Raw genomic sequence first — 16,175 nt, 5'->3', positions numbered from 1 at the left:
ACCCGCAACTCCCCCCCCCCATTAGGAGTCTACAAATTGCCATCGACCACGTATAAAGTGCGACCAATGTAAGGCGTCCATTTATAATGCGGTGTACACGCACCTGCCACGGCACCGCGCCAAACCGGCTGTGACCATCTCTGCCCGGAGACCGTGCCGTGTACCCGCAACTCCCGCACCCCCCCCCCATCAGAAGTCTAGAAACTGCCATCGACTACGTATAAAGTGCGACCAATGCAAGGCGTCCATTTGTAACGCAGTGTACACGTAACTGCCACTGTATACACGGCGCCAAACCGGCTGCTGGAGACCGTGCCGTGTACCCGCAACTCCTGCACCCCCCCCCCATTAGGAGTCTAGAAACTGCCATTGTTCCTTATAAAAAGTGTGACCAATGTAAGGCATCCATTTGTAAAGCGGTGTACACGTAACTGCCACTGTATACACAGCGCCAAACCGGCTGTGACCGTGCCGTGTACCCGCAACTCCCACACACCCCATTAGGAGCCTAGAAACTGTGCCATCGACCACGTATAACGTGCAACCAATGTAAGGCGTCCATTTATAACACGGTGTACACGTAACTGCCACTGTATACACGGCGCCAAACCAGCTGTGACCACGTCGGCTCCTGAAAACCGTGCCGTGTACCCGCAACTCCCACCAACCATTAGGAGTCTAGAAATTGCCATCGACCACGTATAAAGTGCGACCAATGTAAGGCATCCATTTGGAACGCAGTGTACACGCAACTGCCACTGTATACACCGGGCCAAACCGGCTGCGACCACCTCCACCAGGAGACCGCGCCGTGTAACTGCAACTCCCACCAACCGTTAGGAGTCTAGAGCCCCCTATAAAGCGCAACACGTATCAAGCGGCCATTTCTAATGCAGTTTTAAAATCAGCTGAAACGCGGCGGCCATCTTTAAAGTGTACCCCCTGCCGCCCGAAGATCTGTTGGCCATCTTTAATGAGGCGGAGCGACGTCTGCAGGTCGGCCATCTTTGTATAAAGCCAGCTGTTGCGGGTTAAACATCCGGACAGCCATCTTTAATGCGGTAATAAGCGCGGTACCTTCAAAGTGAAACTTGAGTCGGCCATTTTTAGTGCAGCGTGTCACACGGGATTAATGAAGCTAAACTTCTGTCGGCCATCTTTAATATGGTCATGTGACATCTACAACGTAACGCCGTTTAAAGTGTGCTGTCTGCCGCCCAAACATCTGTCGGCCATCTTTAATGCGCCATCCGTAAAGCCAAACCTGTGTCGGCCATATTTAATGCGCCATTCGTAAAGCCAAACTTGTGTCGGCCATATTTAATGCGCCATCCGTAAAGCCAAACTTGTGTCGGCCATCTTTAATGAGCCATCCGTAAAGCCAAACTAGTGTCGGCCATCTTTAATGCAACATCAATAAAGCCAAACCTGTGTCCGCCATCTTTAATGGGAAATCCATAAACCCAAAACTGTGTCGGCCATCTTTAACCCGGTATAAATGCACAGCATTTCCAGAACTATACTTGAGTCGGCCATCTTTAATGTGATAGAACGTGTGGAATCTATAGGGGTAAACTTGTGTCGGCCATCTTTAATGTGGTATAACGCAAGAAATCTATAGGGATAAACTTGCGTCGGCCATCTTTAACATGGTAAAACGCACAGCATCTATAGGGCTAAACTTGCGTCGGCCATCTTTAACGTGGTAAAACGCACAGCATCTATAGGGCTAAACTTGCGTCGGCCATCTTTGACGTGGTATAATGCACAACGTTTATAGGCCTAAACATATGTCAGCCATCTTTACATGGTATAACACGGCATATATGGTATAAACGCCTGTCCGCCATCTTTGTTGTGGTGTAAACGCACAGTATATATGGTGTAAACGCCTGTCCGCCATCTTTGTTGCAGTGTAAACGCGCGGTATATATGGTGTAAACGCATGTCCGCCATCTTTGTTGCGGTAGAAACGCACGGTATATATGGTCTAAAGGCCTGTCCGCCATCTTTGTTGCGGTAGAAACGCACGGTATATATGGTCTAAAGGCCTGTCCGCCATCTTTGTTGCGGTGTAAACGCATGGTATATATGGTGTAAACGCATGTCCGCCATCTTTGTTGCGGTAGAAACGCACGGTATATATGGTCTAAAGGCCTGTCCGCCATCTTTGTTGCGGTGTAAATGCACGGTATATACGGTGTAAACGCATGTCCGCCATCTTTGTTGCGGTAGAAACGCACGGTACGAACGACCAGAATCTTTCCTCCATTTCTGACATCACGTATAAAAACGCACTGCCTCCAAACCGCATTTCTTTCGCTCGTCTCCATCGCCGGCGTCCATAAGCCCAGCGCGTCAGATGGCCGAAAAGGGTCAGGCAGAGGGCAGTCGGCGGCGCTCTCCCCCCGTCCCCGAATAATCGCGCGCCAGATCCGCCGGGAGGTGGGATCCCGTGTCCTCCTCCGCAAATCCACCGCGACCTCCATCGCTAAAGACCCCCTCAACAGCCTGCCGTCAGCAAGGAAAGCCGGGATTAGCGCAGGTTTATCCGCACAGGGAGGGGCCACCAGGCAAAGGTGACAGGGGGGGGGGGGGTAAAGACTTCATTAACCCCTTCCTCCCCCCCTCCCCTCCCCCCACCACCCAATACCCGATCCGGAGGAGGCGGAGCTACAATGCAGAACGTCAAGTTTTTGTTTCATTTTACCAATAGCAGAAATACAAAAGAGAAAAAAAATTTTTTTTTCAAAGGGGAATATTGAAGCAGAAGTTCACAGAGGGGGAGGAGCCGAGAGCGAGTGTCAGCTCCTGGGGCAAAGGCAGGTGGATGGGAAGGGGGGGGGGGGGGTAGAGCGCCTGGAGCCACAAAGGTGACAAATATTTGAGAGAAATGAATCCAAATGTAACAAACATCCTGTTTAGAAACAATGTATCAATATTCTGTATGACAGAGAGAGTCCTGCAGACAGAGAGAGACGCAACAATGTAACAATTAGACAACAGAAATGGATCCAAATGTCAGAAAAAGAGCAGAAATGTCTGGCTGGTTACATAGTAATAATAAAGACAAGGGAGAGACGCAACAATGTAACAATTAGACAACTAGGAATGTATCAGTATTCTGTATGACAGAGATCGGGAGAGACGCAACAATGTAACAATATTCTGTATTACAGAGAGAGTCCTGCAGACGGGAGAGACGCAACAATGTAACAATATTTTGTATTACAGAGAGAGTCCTGCAGACGGGAGAGACGCAACAATGTAACAATATTTTGTATTACAGAGAGAGTCCTGCAGACGGGAGAGACGCAACAATGTAACAATATTCTGTATTACAGAGAGAGTCCTGCAGACAGGGGAGAGATGCAACAATGTAACAATATTCTGTATTACAGAGTCCTACAAACAGGGGAGAGACGCAACAATGTAACAATTAGACAACTAGGAATGTATCAGTATTCTGTATGACAGAGATCGGGAGAGACGCAACAATGTAACAATTCTACAACTAGGAATGTATATTCTGTATTACAGAGATCATCCTGCAGATAGGGGAGAGACGCAACAATGTAACAATTAGACAACAGAAATGGATCCAAATGTCAGAAAACTAACAAAAATGTCTGTCTGGTTACATAGTAATAACAAAAACAAGGGAGAGACGCAACAATGTAACAATTCTACAACTAGGAATGTATATTCTGTATTACAGAGATATTCCTGCAGACAGAGATGCAACAATGTAGCAATTCTACAACTAGGAATGTATGAATGACTCCGGAGCAGGATGGGAACGGGGGGGGGGGTTACACGGGGGGGGGGGGGGGGTCACACAGGAAGAAATGTATTGATGACTACAAAGTAATACAATTTATACAACAAAAAAGAAATGAAATGTAAGGAATATTCCACATGACGGGGGGGGGGGGGGGGTGTATGGGGGGGTTATTGGACAATGTATCAATCTGCAACACTGGAGGAATTCTATGAAGGGAATGCAATCTGCAGGGAAGATGTAGGAGGGTGGGCAGGCGTTGGCGGGGGGGGGGGGGGGGGGGGTGATAAGGATGCGGGCCGGGGGTAAAGTCTGCAATATGGCACAGCAAAATCATAAAACTAGGCGGGGGTCCGGTGAGGGTGGGGGTCCGGTGAGGGTGGGGGCAGGGCCATAAGGGGGGGCAAGAAGAAGGAGTAATTCCCTCCAAATGAAATAGCTAAGGGGGGATCGGGGGGGGCAAGTGAGGGTGTAGAAGAGGGGGGAGGGGTTATACCTGGCACTGATGCCAATGCGGGGGGGGGGGGGTCACACATCTTCAGGACCCTCTGTGCTGGGTGACAGATGGTAGAGTTGGGGGGTCTGATCTCAGAGGGCCCATCCTGGGTGTAGGGGGGGGGTCTGAGCTGGGGGAGCATATGTGTTGGGGGGGGTCTGATCTCAGAGGGCCCATTTCTGGGTGTTGGGGGGGGTCTGATCTGGGGGGACATCCTGGTTGTTGGGGGGGGTCTGATCTGGGGGGGTATCATGTGTTGGGGGGGTCAGATCTTAGAGGGGACATCCTGGTTGTTGGGGGGGGGGGGGAGGTCTGATCTGGGGGGGTATTATATGTGTTGGGGGGGTCTGATCTTAGTGGGGACATCCTGGTTGTTGGGGGGGGTCTTATCTGGGGGGTATCATATGTGTTGGGGGGGGTCTGATCTGGGGGGGTATCATATGTGTTGGGGGGGTCTGATCTTAGAGGGGACATCCTGGGTGTTGGGGGGGGGGTCTGATCTTAGAGGGGACATCCTGGTTGGGGGGGGGGTCTGATCTGGGGGGGTATCATACGTGTTGGGGGGGGGGGTCTGATCTTAGAGGGGACATCCTGGTTGTTGGGGGGGGGGTCTAATCTCAGAGGGGACATCCTGGTTGTTGGGGGGGGGGTCTAATCTCAGAGGGGACATCCTGGTTGTTGGGGGGGGGGGGGTCTGATCTTAGAGGGGACATCCTGGTTGTTGGGGGGGGGGTCTGATCTTAGAGGGGACATCCTGGTTGTTGGGGGGGGGGGGGTCTGATCTTAGAGGGGACATCCTGGGTGTTGGGGGGGGAGGTCTGATCTCAGAGGGGACATCCTGGGTGTTGGGGGGGGGGGGTCTGATCTTAGAGGGGACATCCTGGGTGTTGGGGGGGGGGTCTGATCTTAGAGGGGACATCCTGGGTGTTGGGGGGGTCTGATCTTAGAGGGGACATCCTGGGTGTTGGGGGGGGGTCTGATCTTAGAGGGGACATCCTGGGTGTTGGGGGGGGGGGTCTGATCTTAGAGGGGACATCCTGGGTGTTGGGGGGGGTCTGATCTTAGAGGGGACATCCTGGGTGTTGGGGGGGGTCTGATCTTAGAGGGGACATCCTGGGTGTTGGGGGGGGGTCTGATCTGGGGGGGGGTGTATCATAGGTGTTGAGGGGGTCTCAGCACAGAGGAGGGGGGTCACTACCCTGAGCTGTGGGGGGGTACAGAGGGGGAGGCAGGCTGATCAGACGGAGGGACGTAGACACTCGGTGGGGACGGTAAGGGGGGGGGTGTCTGTACTGGGGGGGGGGGCTGACACTTCAAGAGGGGGGATCCGGTCAGGTCACACGAGTACGGAGACGGAAGGGTTGCTGTGGGCCCCTGGGAATGGTGGGGGCCCTGTGTGCTGAGCTGGGAGGGCGATGCAATAGACGGGCACACAGATGACAAGCAGAGGGGTCCGTGCCCAGCACGGGGGAGGGGGGGGGTCTACCCAGAGACAGACGGAGGAGACGACACCGCTGGGGGTTGGTGTCACCCTTGTGGGGGGGGGGGGTTTGGTGTCACCCAGGCGGGGGGGGGGGGGAATTGGTGTCACCCTGGTGAGGGGCGGTTGGTGTCACCCTGGTGAGGGGCGGTTGGTGTCACTCAGGCAGAGGACGACACACGGTGGGGGGGATCCCTCAGGTAGGGGGGGTTCTCTCACCTGTGGTGGGGGTGCCAGTGTTGGCGGTGTCAGCGGAGGCCGATCCTGGGAGGGGGGGGTCAGCCTGCGTCCCCTCGTCCTCTGCAGCCGCCCTCGTCTCTTCCTCCTGCGGTCTGGGTGGGCTCTGGGCTGCAGGAAGCCGCTGGCTCTCCCCCTCCCCTCCTGTCACACCTGTCCTGTCCCCTCCCAGCACCCTCACCTGTCCCCCTGGATACAGCTACACCCAGCAGCAGCACCCTGACACTTCCTGGATCCCACCTGCCTGCCCCTCCCCCCCTCCCCACCTGCCACAGGTTGCCCCAGCCCCCGTCACTGGCCCCTCCCTGCCACCTTTAAACTCTGCCCAGCTGCCATCCTCATGGGGGCCACCTTAACTGACAACCAGGAAGTGCCCTGCGCCAGCGGCGCCGCCCATTGGACGAGGCGGGGGCGGGACTCGGGGCGGCCGAGCCCGGGACTGGCTGAGCGCGCTGGCTGTCAGCCCGAGGGGGCGGGGCCGCAAGGACGGTGACGAGCAGTCAACTGCTGGCTCTTAAGGCGGCGACGGCTGGAGGGGGGGAAGTGGGGCCCCTGGCAGAGAGGGCGCTGGGGGGCCCCGATTGTTGGTACAGGGGCCCCACTGACTGTATCAATTCCGATCAATGATAATCATCCCATAATAACCTTTCAATAATAGGAATAAGTCATCAGAATCTCTATTATTAAAGGGGCCCTCCACACCCCTGGAGTGGCCCCACCACCCGTGCCAGGGGCCCCAGATCGTTCCTGGGGGGGGGGGCAAAATATAAAACATCAAAAATAATAGGAAAATACTAATTATAATCAGAATATTAGAATAAAAAATACAATTCTGATAATAATATGAAAAATATAAATTTATAATAATAATAATATCCCCCCCGGAAATAATAATAATAATAATATCCCCCCCGGAAATAATAATAATATCCCCCCCCGGAAATAATAATAATATCCCCCCCCGGAAATAATAATAATAATAATATCCCCCCCGGAAATAATAATAATATCCCCCCTCCGGAAATAACAATAATAATAATATCCCCCCCCGGAAATAATAATAATAATAATATCCCCCCCAGGAAATAATAATAATAATATCCCCCCAGGAAATAATAATAATAATATCCCCCCGGGAAATAATAATAATAATATCCCCCCCCCCCGGGAAATAATAATAATAATATCCCCCCCAGGAAATAATAATAATAATATCCCCCTGGGAAATAATAATATCCCCCCCCGGAAATAATAATATCCCCCCCCCGGAAATAATAATAATAATATCCCCCCCGGGAAATAATAATAATATCCTCCCCGGGAAATAATAATAATAATATCCCCCCCGGAAATAATAATAATAATAATATCCTCCCCGGGAAATAATAATAATAATAATATCCCCCCCGGGAAATAATAATAATATCCTCCCCGGGAAATAATAATAATAATATCCCCCCCGGGAAATAATAATAATAATATCCTCCCCGGGAAATAATAATAATAATAATATCCTCCCCGGGAAATAATAATAATATCCTCCCAAGGAAATAATAATAATAATAATATCCTATAGTATATCCTATAATATATAATAGGAAATAATAATATTATAAATTAATATTAATTAATACAAAGACCCCGATTTTATTGGGAAACTATATATATATCTCAAACATAATAATATTAACAATAATTGTAATAAAAAAATTAATAATAATAATATATTTATTGGGACATATTATTAGTAATAATAACAATTAAAACAAAAATACTATTATAATAGCAACAATATTGATAATAGTGTAAAATAATATATATTTATAATAATATCCTCATTATAGTATTAATGAATACAAATACCCCAGTTTTACTGGAAAACAAAATATATCAATATAAACATAATAACATCAAAAATAATAGTAATATAAAGATTAATTATAATAATAAATTTATTGGGATATAATATTAGTAATAATAACAACAATTTAAAAAAAAATACTATTATAGTAGTAACAACATTGATAATAATATTTTATATATATATACCTGAATATATATACATACATTTATAATAATACCCTGCCAGATAATAATAATAATAATAATAATATCCTTGCTTGGAAATAATAATATCCTCATTATTAATAATGATAATGACTACAAAGACCCCAGTTTTATAGGGAAACTATATATATATATCAAACATTATAATAACATTAACAATAATTGTGATATAAAAATTATTTATAATAATATATTTATTGGGACCTAATATTAGTAATAATAACAACAATTTAAAAAAAATACTATTATAATAGTAACCATTTTGATAATAATATTTAAAAAATATATATTTATAATAATATTCTTGCCAGAAAATAATAATAAAAATAATATCCTTATTATAAATTAAAGTTAATGAATACAAATACCCCAGTTTTACTGGAAACAAAATATATAAAAAAAACATAATAGCATAAAAAAATAATAGTAATATAAAATTTGATTATAATAATATATTTATTAGGACATAATATTAGTAATAATAACAACAATTAAAAAATACTATTATTGTAGTAACAATATTGATAATATTGTAACAAATATATATTTATAATAATATCCTTGCTTGTAAATAATAATAGTACCCTCATTATAAATTAATGATAATGAATACAAAGACCCCAGTTTTACTGGGAAGCAAAATATATATAAAACGTATTAATAATAACATTAATAGTAATATAAAAATTAATTGTAATAATATAATAATTGTATTTATAATTGTAATTTTATCATTGTAATTAATAATTGTACGATTAATTGTAATAATATAATAATTGTAATAATAATAATAATAATAATATCAACAATAAAAAATACTATTATAAAAGGAACAAAATTGATAATAATATTAAAAAAAATATATATTTATAATAACATCCTTGCTTGTAAATAATAATAATAACATTAATAGTAATATAAAAATTATAATAATATATTTATTGGGACATAATATTAATAATAATAATAATAATAACAACAATAAAAAATACAATTATAAAAGGAACAAAATTGATAATAATATTTAAGAAATTATAAATATAAATTTATATATTATAAATTTAAGAATAATATTAGTAGTAACAATAATAATAATAATAATAATTATATATATATTAATTATAATATATTTACTGAGACATAATATTAGTAATAACAATAATAATAATAATAATAAATATATAAATAATAATTATAATATATTTACTGGAATGTAATAATAATAACAATAATAAAATATGAATACTATTATAATATTTACAGTATTAATAATCATATCAAAATAATTATAATATCAATATTTCATCCCGTTTATAAGAAAATAATAATAATAATAATAATAAAAACAATACTACTAAAAAATAAATATAATAATATATATATACTGGGACATAATAATATACATACTGGGAGATAATAATATACATACTGGGAGATAATAATATATATATACTGGGAGATAATAATATATATATACTGGGAGATAATAATATATATATATACTGGGAGATAATAATAATAATATATATATACTGGGAGATAATAATATATATACTGGGAGATAATAATAATATATATATACTGGGAGATAATAATAATAATATATATATACTGGGAGATAATAATATATATACTGGGAGATAATAATAATATATATATACTGGGAGATAATAATATATATATATACTGGGAGATAATAATATATATATACTGGGAGATAATAATATATATATATATACTGGGAGATAATAATAATATATATATACTGGGAGATAATAATATATATATATACTGGGAGATAATAATAATAATATATATATACTGGGAGATAATAATAATAATATATATACTGGGAGATAATAATATATATATACTGGGAGATAATAATATATATATACTGGGAGATAATAATAAAATATATATACTGGGAGATAATAATATATATATATACTGGGAGATAATAATAATATATATATACTGGGAGATAATAATAATAATATATATATACTGGGAGATAATAATAATAATATATATACTGGGAGATAATAATATATATATACTGGGAGATAATAATATATATATACTGGGAGATAATAATAAAATATATATACTGGGAGATAATAATATATATATATACTGGGAGATAATAATAATATATATATACTGGGAGATAATAATAATAATATATATACTGGGAGATAATAATATATATATACTGGGAGATAATAATATATATATATACTGGGAGATAATAATAATAATATATATATACTGGGAGATAATAATAATATATATATATACTGGGAGATAATAATAATAATATATATATACTGGGAGATAATAATAATATATATATACTGGGAGATAATAATAATAATATATATACTGGGAGATAATAATATATATATACTGGGAGATAATAATATATATATACTGGGAGATAATAATAATATATATACTGGGAGATAATAATAATAAAATATATATACTGGGAGATAATAATATATATATATACTGGGAGATAATAATAATAATATATATACTGGGAGATAATAATATATATATACTGGGAGATAATAATATATATATACTGGGAGATAATAATAATATATATACTGGGAGATAATAATAATAAAATATATATACTGGGAGATAATAATATATATATATACTGGGAGATAATAATAATAATATATATACTGGGAGATAATAATATATATACTGGGAGATAATAATATAATATATATATACTGGGAGATAATAATATATATATACTGGGAGATAATAATAAAATATATATACTGGGAGATAATAATATATATATATACTGGGAGATAATAATAATAATAATATATATATATACTGGGAGATAATAATATATATATACTGGGAGATAATAATAATAATAATATATATATATACTGGGAGATAATAATATATATATACTGGGAGATAATAATAAAATATATATACTGGGAGATAATAATATATATATATACTGGGAGATAATAATAATAATAATAATATATATATACTGGGAGATAATAATAATAATAATATATATATATACTGGGAGATAATAATATATATATATACTGGGAGATAATAATAATAATAATATATATATACTGGGAGATAATAATAATAATAATAATATATATACTGGGAGATAATAATATATATACTGGGAGATAATAATATAATATATATATACTGGGAGATAATAATAAAATATATATACTGGGACATAATAATATATATATACTGGGAGATAATAATAATAATATATATATATACTGGGAGATAATAATAATATATATACTGGGACATAATAATAATATATATATATACTGGGACATAATAATATATATATACTGGGAGATAATAATAATATATATTGTTGTTGCTTTTATTATTATTATTATTTCCAATATAAATACAATAAATCGGAGGATTTCGTTCTTTCTTGAGACTCGATCACAGCAATAATAATCCTATTTGGTGGGCTCCTCTGATTGGTCGGATGGTTGTAGGGCTCCGCCCTCCATACACACTGACGCGGCACATCGCATGCGATTTCTGTACATTTTGTACGGCTCGGCTCGCACCGCACCAGGAACACGCAGGACCCTTTCCAGACTCGGATCTCCCGGGTGTTCATCGCACCCCTTTTTGCGGACTGATTTCGGGGTGTCGATAACTTACAATCCACCCCGCAGCGGCTCGTGTGAGCGTGGTGCAGAAATCGCATCAGTGTGACCCCCAGGCTCAATGTTGGGGACCCCTAAAGACCCCCCTTGCCAAATATGTAACTAAGGAGCCCTTTAGCATCAGTTTCAGGGGCCCCTGGGTGTTTCGGGGACAGAAGGTGCCCCCAGGTTCCCCCGCACCCCACCATACGTGGGAGTCCTGCGGATCCGGGGAGACAACACTTTTCAGAGCCCGCAGTGTTTTGGCTGCACCCCGTCTTCTCTGCTAGTGACTATCAACACTGCGGACCCCCCCCCCCCCTCCTGACAGCCTGATCTCACCTTTCAGCTGGTGTGCAGCAGATCCCTCCTGTCCTTCAGTATTCAGGGTACGGACTACAATTCCCCGCACGGAGGGCCCCTCCTATTCCCAGCCCAGGGGGCCCCAGAGTGGACAGGATATTTATAAAGGGGCCCCAATTATTATGTCCCCCACTCCCCCCCCATTCAGGAGCCCCATAGGGTTGAGGTCTGCCCACCTGCAGTAATGAATGGAGGGGCCCAGCATAGAGGAGAGGGGCCCCTTCCCAGGGTCGGGCCCCAGTGCAGGTGTCACACTGAGCATTGGGCCCCCACCCTACGGGCCCCTCATTCCTATTCTGTCAATGATCTTTATTCGGTTGGTTGTTGTTTTACAATCGTCCTCCCGCTGTGATGATGTCACGGTGATGTCATGATGCCGACGTCGAGGTGACGTCATCACGCGGCATCTGGAAGGATCTGAAGGAGAACCGGCTCTCCGAGATCCTGGCCCACAGAGCTGACGCTCTAACTGACATGACGCAGGTGGATGAGAGAGAAGATGACGTTCGCTGTGTGCCGGGTGTCACATATTCGACCTCCGCCCCCCCCTCCCCCTCCCCCTCCAGGAATACCCCCCTCCCCTCCCCCTCCAGGAATACACAGGGAGGGATTACCGGATCAACCTGTTCTGCAGCATCCCCCCATCCCCCCTCCCCACCCGATGGGCCCCTCCCTCACCTGATCTCACCCACCAATCCCTGAGCAGCTCTGCCGTGCCACCCGCCGACCAAACGTGTCACCCCGAAAATGTCATGACCTCACCCCGAAAATGTCCTGACCTCACCCCGAAAATGTCCAGAACTCACCCCGAAAATGTCCTGACCTCACCCCGAAAATGTCTACCGTCCTACGTCACCCCGAAAATGTCCTGACCTCACCCCGAAAATGTCCAGAACTCACCCCGAAAATGTCCTGACCTCACCCCGAAAATGTCCTGATCTCACCCCGAAAATGTCCTGACCTCACCCCGAAAATGTCCTGACCTCACCCCAAAAATGTCCAGAACTCACCCCGAAAATGTCCTGACCTCACCCCGAAAATGTCCAGAACTCACCCCGAAAATGTCCTGACCTCACCCCGAAAATGTCCTGACCTCACCCTGAAAATGTCCTGACCTCACCCCGAAAATGTCTACCGTCCTACGTCACCCCGAAAATGTCCTGACCTCACCCCAAAAATGTCTACCGTCCTACGTCACCCCGAAAAATGTCCTGACCTCACCCCGAAAATGTCTACCGTCCTACGTCACCCTGAAAATGTCCTGACCTCACCCCGAAAATGTCCTGACCTCACCCCGAAAATGTCTACCGGCCTACGTGACCCCGAAAATGTCCTGAACTCACCCCGAAAATGTCTACCGTCCTACGTCACCCCGAAAATGTCCTGACCTCACACCGAAAATGTCCAGACCTCACCCTGAAAATGTCCAGAACTCACCCCAAAAATGTCCTGACCTCACCCCGAAAATGTCCAGACCTCACCCCGAAAATGTCCTGACCTCACCCCGAAAATGTCCAGAACTCACCCCGAAAATGTCCTGACCTCACCCCGAAAATGTCCAGAACTCACCCCGAAAATGTCCTGACCTCACCCCGAAAATGTCCTGACCTCACCCCGAAAATGTCTACCGTCCTACGTCACCCCGAAAATGTCCTGACCTCACACCGAAAATGTCCTGACCTCACCCCGAAAACGTCTACCATCCTTCGTCACCCCGAAAATGTCCTGACCTCACCCCGAAAATGTCCAGACCTCACCCCGGAAATGTCCAGAACTCACCCCGAAAATGTCATGACCTCACCCCGAAAATGTCCTGACCTCACCCCGAAAATGTCCTGACCTCACCCCGAAAATGTCTACCGTCCTACGTCACCCCGAAAATGTCCTGACCTCACCCCGAAAACATCTACCGTCCTACGTCACCCCGAAAATGTCCTGACCTCACCCCGAAAATGTCCAGACCTCACCCCGAAAATGTCCAGAACTCACCCCGAAAATGTCATGACCTCACCCCGAAAATGTCCTGACCTCACCCCAAAAATGTCCTGACCTCACCCCGAAAATGTCCTGACCTCACCCCGAAAATGTCCAGAACTCACCCCGAAAATGTCCTGACCTCACCCCAAAAATGTCCTGACCTCACCCCGAAAATGTCCTGACCTCACCCCGAAAACAACTACCGTCCTACGTCACCCCGAAAATGTCCTGACCTCACCCCAAAAATGTCTACCGTCCTACGTCACCCCGAAAATGTCCTGACCTCACCCCGAAAATGTCCAGAACTCACCCCGAAAATGTCCAGAACTCACCCCGAAAATGTCCTGACCTCACCCCGAAAATGTCCTGACCTCACCCCGAAAATGTCCAGAACTCACCCCAAAAATGTCCTGACCTCACCCCGAAAATGTCTACCATCCTACGTCACCCCGAACCAACCGATCCTTATATAGAGGGTACAGGGACCAGCCGGGACCGCACCGATCCTTACATAGGAGGTACAGGGACCAGCCGGGACAGCACCGATCCTTATATAGGGGGTACAGGGACCAGCCGGGACCGCACCGATCCTTATATAGAGGGTACAGGGAGCAGCCGGGACCGCACCGATCCTTATATAGAGAGTACAGGGACCAGCCGGGACCGCACCGATCCTTATATAGGGGGTACAGGGAGCAGCAGGGACCGCACCGATCCTTATATAGAGAGTACAGGGACCAGCCGGGACCGCACCGATCCTTATATAGGGGGTACAGGGAGCAGCAGGGACCGCACCGATCCTTATATAGGGGGTACAGGGACCAGCCGGGACCGCACCGATCCTTATATAGAGGGTACAGGGACCAGCCGGGACCGCACCGATCCTTATATAGAGGGTACAGGGACCAGCCGGGACAGCACCGATCCTTATATAGGGGGTACAGGGACCAGCCGGGACCGCACCGATCCTTATATAGAGGGTACAGGGACCAGCCGGGACCGCACCGATCCTTGTATAGAGGGTACAGGGACCAGCCGGGACCGCACCGATCCTTATATAGGGGGTACAGGGACCAGCCGGGACCGCACCGATCCTTATATAGGGGTACAGGGACCAGCCGGGACCGCACCGATCCTTATATAGAGAGTACAGGGAGCAGCCGGGACCGCACCGATCCTTATATAGAGGGTACAGGGACCAGCCGGGACCGCACCGATCCTTATATAGGGGTACAGGGACCAGCCGGGACCGCACTGATCCTTATATAGGGGGTACAGGGACCAGCCGGGACCGCACCGATCCTTATATAGGGGTACAGGGACCAGCCGGGACCGCACCGATCCTTATATAGAGAGTACAGGGACCAGTACGGACCGCACCGATCCTTATATAGGGGGTACAGGGACCAGCCGGGACCGCACCGATCCTTATATAGGGGGTACAGGGACCAGCCGGGACCGCACCGATCCTTATATAGAGGGTACAGGGACCAGCCGGGACCGCACCGATCCTTATATAGGGGGTACAGGGACCAGCCGGGACCGCACCGATCCTTATATAGGGGTACAGGGACCAGCCGGGACCGCACCGATCCTTATATAGGGGTACAGGGACCAGCCGGGACCGCACCGATCCTTATATAGAGGGTACAGGGAGCAGCCGGGACCGCACCGATCCTTATATAGAGGGTACAGGGACCAGCCGGGACCGCACCGATCCTTATATAGAGGGTACAGGGACCAGCCGGGACCGCACTGATCCTTATATAGAGGGTACAGGGAGCAGCCGGGACCGCACCGATCCTTATATAGGGGGTACAGGGACCAGCCGGGACCGCACCGATCCTTATATAGAGAGTACAGGGACCAGCCGGGACCGCACCAATCCTTATATAGGGGGTACAGGGACCAGCCGGGACCGCACCGATCCTTATATAGGGGGTACAGGGAGCAGCCGGGACCGCACCGATCCTTATATAGAGGGTACAGGGAGCAGCCGGGACCGCACCGATCCTTGTATAGAGGGTACAGGGACCAGCCGGGACCGCACCGATCCTTATATAGGGGGTACAGGGACCAGCCGGG

General features: G+C 44.7%; 1 pseudogene across 1 annotated transcript in view; it reads right to left on the bottom strand.

Annotated features, from left to right (window-relative positions):
- Positions 1 to 6,205, bottom strand: part of LOC149428971 (zinc finger and BTB domain-containing protein 7B-like) — a 61,182-nt pseudogene extending 54,977 nt beyond the window's left edge. The window contains exon 1 of the transcript XR_016310653.1: positions 5,977 to 6,205. The product of XR_016310653.1 is annotated as a zinc finger and BTB domain-containing protein 7B-like (transcript). The remainder of the gene's footprint in view (positions 1 to 5,976) is intronic.
- Positions 6,206 to 16,175: the final 9,970 nt, after the last annotated feature.

This window comes from Staurois parvus, unplaced genomic scaffold (assembly GCF_062004578.1).
Source record: "Staurois parvus isolate SC_StPar_1 unplaced genomic scaffold, SC_StPar_1.0 ptg002885l, whole genome shotgun sequence".
Classification (NCBI taxonomy): Eukaryota; Metazoa; Chordata; class Amphibia; order Anura; family Ranidae; genus Staurois; species Staurois parvus.
Note: the sequence above shows the minus strand (reverse complement) of the source record. Positions and strands in the feature narration are given on the sequence as shown.